General features: G+C 50.8%; 1 long non-coding RNA gene across 2 annotated transcripts; it reads left to right on the top strand.

Moving 5' to 3' along the window:
* The first annotated feature begins 3,196 nt into the window (after positions 1–3,196).
* LOC138067391 (uncharacterized) lies at positions 3,197–7,182 on the top strand. 2 transcript variants are annotated; one of them, XR_011141256.1, is made up of 3 exons: positions 3,197–3,514; positions 3,916–3,971; positions 7,045–7,182. It is a non-coding gene; the product is annotated as an uncharacterized lncRNA (long non-coding RNA). The 2 variants fall into 2 exon arrangements; XR_011141255.1 differs by having other exon boundaries at positions 3,732–3,971.
* The last annotated feature ends 415 nt before the right edge of the window (positions 7,183–7,597 follow it).

Here is a 7,597-nt window from a genome sequence, read left to right as displayed (position 1 = left end):
CAATCCACTTGTTTTCGCTAGGGAAGAAAGATGCTTTTTGCAATTTGCTGTTAGCAGATGAATGGTTTCTCACTGAGTTTGATTATTGCAAATGTCAGAACAAAGAACGTGGCCTGAAAATGAAATGCTTTCTCCTTCTGAAGAAGGAAAATGAATAAATGTCATGTGCTGGTCAGGAAGGGACTCTGTCTGCTTCCCATTTCCCAAGCCTTAGGGTTTGGTTGCTTTCGTAGCAGCTGTTGCTCAGTCTTGATGTTCCCAGCTAAGAGGAAAACAGGAGATGACCTAAACAAAAAGGAGTCTGTCTAATTACAAAACTCCTGGGGTGGCAGGGGAGAGGGGAGAAGGGGTAGCACTGTCTCCTGCCAGTTGTTTCCAGAAGAATGCACTTCTGAAGGACTCTGGACAAGAAGAGAAGGTTTCCAGTTAGTCTCAAGTGATGATGGTGTCACTTTCTTCCCCTTCCTCGCTCTCTCCCACGCACTGCTGTTTCCTAGGCTGGATGTGGCTATGGAAACAGATAGGTTCTCTGCCCAGGAGTGTTAATGGAAGCTGAAACAAAAAAGAAAACAAAGTAAAAAGGGGAAAAAAGAAACCCTCAAGGAAAGCATCTAGAAGAAGCTGAGAGCTCCCGCCGAAGGGTTCCTGACTCAAACTTCTCCGCATCCCCTGAGAGCTCGTGTACTTTCTAGTCAGTACATTAGGCTTCAAACAGGCCACGCCGGCTGCCTTTCCCACAGCTGGAGAGGTGCTCGCGGCTCATGTAGATGAACCAGACCTACTGGCATGGGAGGCCTGAGGATTGTACAAGTCTGCGGGGTGGGGGGAGGAACGGACAGGGCTCTGCTTGTTTTCTCTTTGCTGCCCCTGGTTTCTCTTCTAGGCAGATGGTGGCCCAGCTCCCTAGACTCATGCTGCAGAACTGTTTGCATGTTCTTTAGGGGGAATACGGATACAACAGTCTGGAACGGGCTCCGTCCTGCCCTTTTCTCTCCTTCCCGGCCTGTAGTGGGGTGTGGGCTTCAGCTCCTCCCTTGAGACCTTGCAGGAAATCGAGCGTTAGGGCAGAGCGGGGAACAGGTCACGTACAACTGAACTGCGATGCCCCCAAAGCACTGCATCCCTGGTACGTGACATCAAATGGGAGAGAGGTGTCCCCTGCCTTCTTCCTTCTCGGCCTCCTGAGTTTACAGCTTCATTCTTGGCTCATCGGTTTCGTTACTGTAGGTGTCTGTGTGGCTGGGTTACTGTGATGTGACTAAGGGCCAGGTTAAAGTAAAGTAGTTCTTTAGAAAGTACTCTTTTCTCCTGTACTGAGCCACTTTAAGGATCAAGCTGCCTTTCTGGCCTCTAGAGTACAGCAGGAGGGTGCCGAACCCTTCCCACCTGAGGAGGTTTGTGACGACACGGGGCCTTGCAGGCAGGAGTAAGGTGAGGATGCAAAGGAGAAGGATTTTCACTGGCAAACCCTGGAGGTAGATGCTCTTCTTCCCCTTACCAGGCTGAGAGCCGCGGTCTGCCCTGTTCATCTTGAGAAGTTCAACCTTACAGGGAAGGAGAAAAACACTAGTGACATCGAGGCATGTGAGAAGATGGAAGAGCACAGAGAGGATCTGCACTCTAAACACAGGCTTCTCTTTAAAAAAAAAAAAAAAAAAAAAAAGCTGCTGGGCAAATAAAGTAGCTAGAAAAGTGGTGGAGAAAATGCTGGCAAAGTGCAGTCAGGTGGTTTTGGCTCATGAGGTTTCTTGAATCCCCAGTTGCTTTTCAGCAGGGCAGCGAAACAGCCTTCTCCTTGTCTGATCTGAACTGCCTGATCTAAGAAGTGCGTGATAGGAGAGTGGGAGTTAAACAAGCACGAGGTTTTGATGGCAAATCGGTTTGAGCTTGCTGCAGAAAGCGTGGCACTCGGGGGGAAAAGAGTGACTGCGGGCTGGGGCGCACACTCCTTGCTAGGCAAGGAACAGGACTAGGCAGAGCAGTCTTCTCAGGTAAGGCTCTGCTTTAGCGAGGCTGGAGTGTTAGCGCTAGGGAAGGAAGTAGGAATTTCCTATGTCAGGCAGAGTCTTCGCTGCTACTTAAAGCTCTTTATGGCCAGGTATGCAATTGCTTGTGAATTCCGGTAAAAGGTCTGGTAGCTTTTTTGTATGGTCATGCTGAGCCAGTTTCTACAGCTGACTTTTCTGACGGAGTTTCCTGGATTAAGTAACAATGCTGCAATTTGGGTTTATTTTTCCTCTCCATCGGAGAACTTATGTGGTGTCCGAAGTAATGTCCGCATGGTTTAGCATCTGAGTCACTCTTCACCATCCTGTTATTTCAGCTGATGTCAGCGTGTTGCTCAACGTGCACCTCCTGACTAGAGAAACGCTTTGTAAGAGGACTTAATACCGCAGCTTCCATGTTGGGGCTGCTTGAAACATCTTCACGGCTTAGTTTCCTGATGTCTGGGCCAAAGTGTTCGATGGGCAAGGGTGGGGTTCCCAGAAAATCCACTCAGGTCCACGGAAAGACACTTATTCTGTTGTTACACATTGGAAATGCCATTGTGAAGGGCTGTTCATGGGATGCATGGGGAAATCCGCTCTGTTCTTGGTGGAGACGTGCAAATCTCTGCAGCGGGCACCTCTGTGAACAAACCCCCGGATGACAGGCAAGAAGTGTCCTATATGGGAAGATCTCCCACTCCATTTTGTTCCCTGCTGCAGTGTTCGGCCTTTGCTGTTCAGCACGGCTCCGTGTCGGAGGAACGGCTGGCCGCGAGCCGTCTCTGCAGTGTGGCAGAGCTTTCAACGTGTGCGCTGGGTGCTGGGGAGCTGCTTTCTGTGGTGTTAACTCAGGCTTTGAGGGAGAGGTTCTCATTTTCTTTCTCCTCTTGGTTCCTGAGCGTGCCACCCATGTCGTCCCTGCTCTGCGCAGGCTCAGTAACGCAGCTGCGGGTCTCACCTCCAGCTGTCCCGTGCACTGACGGTCCTAACCCTGGTACAGCAGCGCGCTCGGTGCCTCGCTGCCTTGAGAGCGTGTCACAGACCTGCACGCAGTGACCCTTACAAAAAAAAAGGCTGTGGTTGCCTTCTGTTTTGTTGTTGTTTTTTCCTTTTCTTGGGCCATATGTACCGGAAACTTTTCATTCCGTGTGCAGAGGTGTTCTGGTGGCAGCATGACAGCCAGCAGCAAGTCAGAGGACTTGTCTAAAGAGGAAGTTACGTGGAGCAAATTTTGGCACTGGATATATACCCCAGGTTGAACCCCTGTGCAGTTACGGTGTGTGTCTTGGCCACATCACATGTGACGAAGCACGCTCTGGTTTCGGGGAGGGGGTAGGCTAGTAGGCTAGCTCTCAAGGATGGGGCCATGGCACTTGAAGCCGTTCCCTTCTGTCTCCCCACCTTCTTGCTTCACGTGGCTGCTGAGCTTGGCCAGCCCTCCCTCACCACCACGGCATGAAGGCATAACCTGAATCAGCCCTGAAGAAAAGGGCTCAAGGAGAGTGACTGCCTTTGCCCTGAAGCAGGTGAGGAGGGCTTCACGCCACACTGCGTGGCTCAGCTCCAGCACGCGAGCGATAGCCACAGCATGGGACGCTTGCTCCTGCAGGCCCCCGTGGATGGAGCTGTAAACGCTTTTCTGTTTATACGTTGGCAGCGCGCTCCCCTTCAGCTAAGAGCGTTAAGTCAGGGCAGCATAGCGGTGCGCTGTTGACACCGTTGCGTTTATTCCACTGTTAACAGATCTTGAGGACAAAGCTGCCTGTTTATGGGCGAGCTGATCCGACAACCTGCAGTCCTGTCCTGCTCTGGACCCTGCCTCCCACCCTGCACCTGACTCTGGGGCTCATTAGACCTGATCATCAGCCAAGCCGGCTCTGGAAACTGGCCGAAAATGCTTGACTTTTCCCGTTTCGCTTTACTCTAGGATCATGAGCTGAACTGGTTTGCAGAGGCCCTGATGAGCACCGAGGCTAGTGTGCGGTAAGCAGGGTGGCTGGGGACAGGGAAAAGGGGCAAATCAGGTGGGGAGGAAGGAGCGTGACCTCCCCGTTTTGACAACCACAAGCTGTGAAAGCGTTTCAGCCACGTGGTGTGACTTTGAGCCTACTGCTGTCCTGCAGGTCCTGCCCCTCCGTAATGGCTTTAAGAAACAACTGAGGGCATCAAACAAAAGGCAAGGAGTCCAACCTGTATTAAAAAAGCGTGGAGCGGAAATCTTTTTTCTTGTCCGACTGGAAAGTTCCTGATTTAACTGGTTTCAGTCTCAGTCATCATTGCCCATTTAGACAGGTTTTTGGGCAGTGCAACCACGCATGACTGAGCAGGTCTACTCATAACGTAGAGCAACCAAAGGGAGGGACTGATTCCTTCGGGCAGGGAGAGCATATCACAGGCCTTCCTAAACCCGAAATGAGGCTGGCAGCTATCCTAGAAGAGTCTGAGAGCCTTGCCAGACTGCCATCATTTGCTGCCCCAGGAGGCTGATGAAACAGCTTTTAGCTGGAAAATCTTTCCAGCATGCTGACCGTAAACGTGGAGCAACATTAACCGATGGCCGAGATTTAAGAGGCTAGTGCTCTGCCTGGGTTTAATGATTTGTCCTAGTCTGTTCTGCAGAGCATCTATCAACGCAGTTAGTGCTAAGGTCTGAAATGGCTGGACGTGATTCCTGAGGAGTCTGCATGCTCCTTTTTATAGAGGCACGTACTCCTGTAACTGTGCGTCCATGTTACCTAGCTGGCTGCATGGGCCAGGTGGCTGGTTCTGAGACTATTTTGTTGATTGCTGAAATGACACTATCTGTGGGCCTAGTGCAACATCTGCCAAAGTTAATGGAAGGACGTCTGTTGGTTTGCACAGCCCTTGCCTCTGATCCTACGTATTTATAGGCAGGTCAGGTCTTGACCCAACTAGAGTCTGCTGGCATCTGGCTGTTGTCTCCAGTGGGCATTGGAGGAGGACCCAGTGCTTACGTTCATCTTTCGTCACCAAAGGTGATGTACAAGCATGGACTGAGTTCAGCCAGCCTCAGTGACATGTCTGTGCCTGGGAACTTGCTCTTAGCTAAATAACAGCAGGGGAAAGAAGGGACTTGCAAAGTCTCTGGATGGAAGAGGGTGAATTCTGTGGTTTTCTGCTTACGGTAACGTTAGCCGCTCAAGACTGAGTGCTTCAGGCCCCTTTCCCCTCAGATTTTGCAGGATGATTGTAGCCACTTTGCTGTGGGAACAGCCTACGGTTTTCCCTCTATTCAAGCTGGAAGAAAACCGGCCTTTGAGATTGCCCGTTGCACTGGTCAGCTGTCCTTCGGTTGCTCGAAACATGCCTTTCACTGCATCTTTTGTAATCCCCGCTGGCTGACAAGCCACGAGGAGAGATTGGAGGGATGTCGAACGCCTCGCTAAAGTGGCCGAAGGATCGGCGTGCTCTTGGGGCATCCCCGGGAGCTGGGGAGCTGCCCTCACGGAGGTGGCACATGTCCCCCTGTGAGATGGAGGTGGCAGCAGCCAGGGTGAAGGGGATTCCTGGCTACTGCCTGGGGCAGGGACGAGGTCCTGCTGGAGCAGCAGCTGCCAAGCGCTTGCCAGTGGTTTGAGTAGTGAGCGTGATGTGGTTTCTTCCGCAGTGGTTAGGTTAGACAGGGTTAGCTCAGCCTGCTGCTGGGGCTCCCCCAGCCCAGCTCCAGGCCTCACCTCGCTCACAGGTTCCTTGGAAGTGCAGCTGTTCCTCTTGTGAGCACAGGGCTAAGTGTGAGGTGGGACCTCCAAACTTGGTACTTACCAGTCACTGTGACTAGCCGAGGTGCTAACTGCATGAAAACAAGCTGACGTAAGTCAACCCTGTGGCAGAGGGAATGGCCTTTGCCTGCCAACTATAAAACTGGAGCTAGTTTAAATATTAAAACAGCCTGTGTGTGGAAGGTCAGGGAAGACGTGGAGAACTTGGCTATTGTTTTTTGATGTCCTGCAGTTATATTTTCCGTGAGTCCTTCTGCTTCCCACTTGCTCTTGCCAACCTCTGCCTCACCTCAATAAAGAAAATCCCTCTGGCTCTTCTAAGCCACTAAAAAGACCTAGTCTCCTCACTTCCTCTAAAAAAAGCCATGAAATGAGTTCCTGGAGAGACCTGAACAAGAGCAGCAGTCTTGAAGGGCCCCCCGCCGGCAAATCCTGCCAGAGAGAGATCGTGACATGGGCTGGTGCTTGTTTTTGTGGTGGAGCTGATGTTTTATCGGGCAGGTGCATGTTCTTTAAGCTGGTGCTTAACTGCCAGTTCCATGTAAAAGCTTGTTTCTTTTCATCACGCTTGAAAGCGTTCACCCGCCTGCCATTTTTTTGGGTAGCTACATATAAAAACAAGCACCACCTACTCTAGAAGGCTTAATGCTGTATTAACGTCTGCTCAAACTTGATGCCACGCAAACTGTCAAAAAGACATCCCGGGGATAAACAATAATTACAGGCGTGAGCATGCTTAGGCAGGAGGATAGCCCAGTTTGGGGGGCACGGTCACGGGATACGGAGCCTTTCACAGAGCTGCGTGGCTCCAGCTTGCATCCGCACCGGCGTGGCGGCCTGATCTGCTGAGCCCTGACCTTGCTTCCCCCACAAGCCTCTGTCCCTTGCTGCCCGAGTGCAGTGCCGCCACGTAGGTCCGGTGGACACCCTCCAGCACGCTGGGAGCGCGTGAGCTCCCCGTGTCGCAGCCGGGGCCCGAGCGATGTGCTGTTGGCATGCCAATTCCAGCTTGCGTGCTCAAGGCTCCCCGTCGTGCATCTTCACAAAATGAACTGACGGCCTCAGTTGATATCCTCTGGGATGTTTAACGTTTGACTCTTTGACAAGTTCCCAAACGAAACCTCATCTTTACAAAAGGCTGTTTGACGTGCGCATCCTACTCAGAATGAAAGCTGTCTGATCATTCATGAGGACGTGAATGCTTACCAGTGTCTTGCAGGGGAATTCATACTGGAAAGGAGGTGATTTTTGGTGCATTGAGGAATTTCCCTATGGTTGCTGGCTTTAGCTGTATAGTTTTATTCTTTTTTCCCTAGCTTTTCAGTATTTGAGGAAGAAGTTATTAAGTTGGACATAACAGCGAGGGAGAATGAACCCCCTGCCTTGTTTTTAAAGACTTTGTAATATTGCAAGGAGGAAAAAATGGAACTCGCGGCTACAAGAGGATGATGACAATATAGCAAATGCTGTGGACTGTGGCACGCGTTGAGCTGTGGAGGTATGTCAGCGTTAGTCTTAACTGTGGCTTTTGCAACTTGGCAACTCTGCGGCATCTTATGAAAGCTCCGGTACGCCTGCCTAGTGCACGTGCCATCACTGGAATCAAATGTAAAGCTTTGGAATCGTAAAGAGTGGAGCCGGTCTTAAAATTAGGTTAAACGGAGCTGATACATGCCAGTGAATTCACCAAATTCTGCTTCTGGCCATGCGTAGCAAACAGTGTTGTTGTATTAATAACATTGTTCTTATTCGCTCTCCTGCTTCTCCAAGCACTTTTTTTCTGAGGCATTCCAAAGGAGAAAAAAAATTAGATTAAAGGGTATTCTGAGCAAATTATAGAACCGTAATCTCCTGGGGCGTTTACTTTAA

Source organism: Struthio camelus, chromosome 5, assembly GCF_040807025.1.
Source record: "Struthio camelus isolate bStrCam1 chromosome 5, bStrCam1.hap1, whole genome shotgun sequence".
In the NCBI taxonomy this organism is placed as follows: domain Eukaryota; kingdom Metazoa; phylum Chordata; class Aves; order Struthioniformes; family Struthionidae; genus Struthio; species Struthio camelus.
The sequence above is the reverse complement of the archived record's forward strand: the minus strand, read 5'-3'. Positions and strand labels throughout refer to the sequence as shown.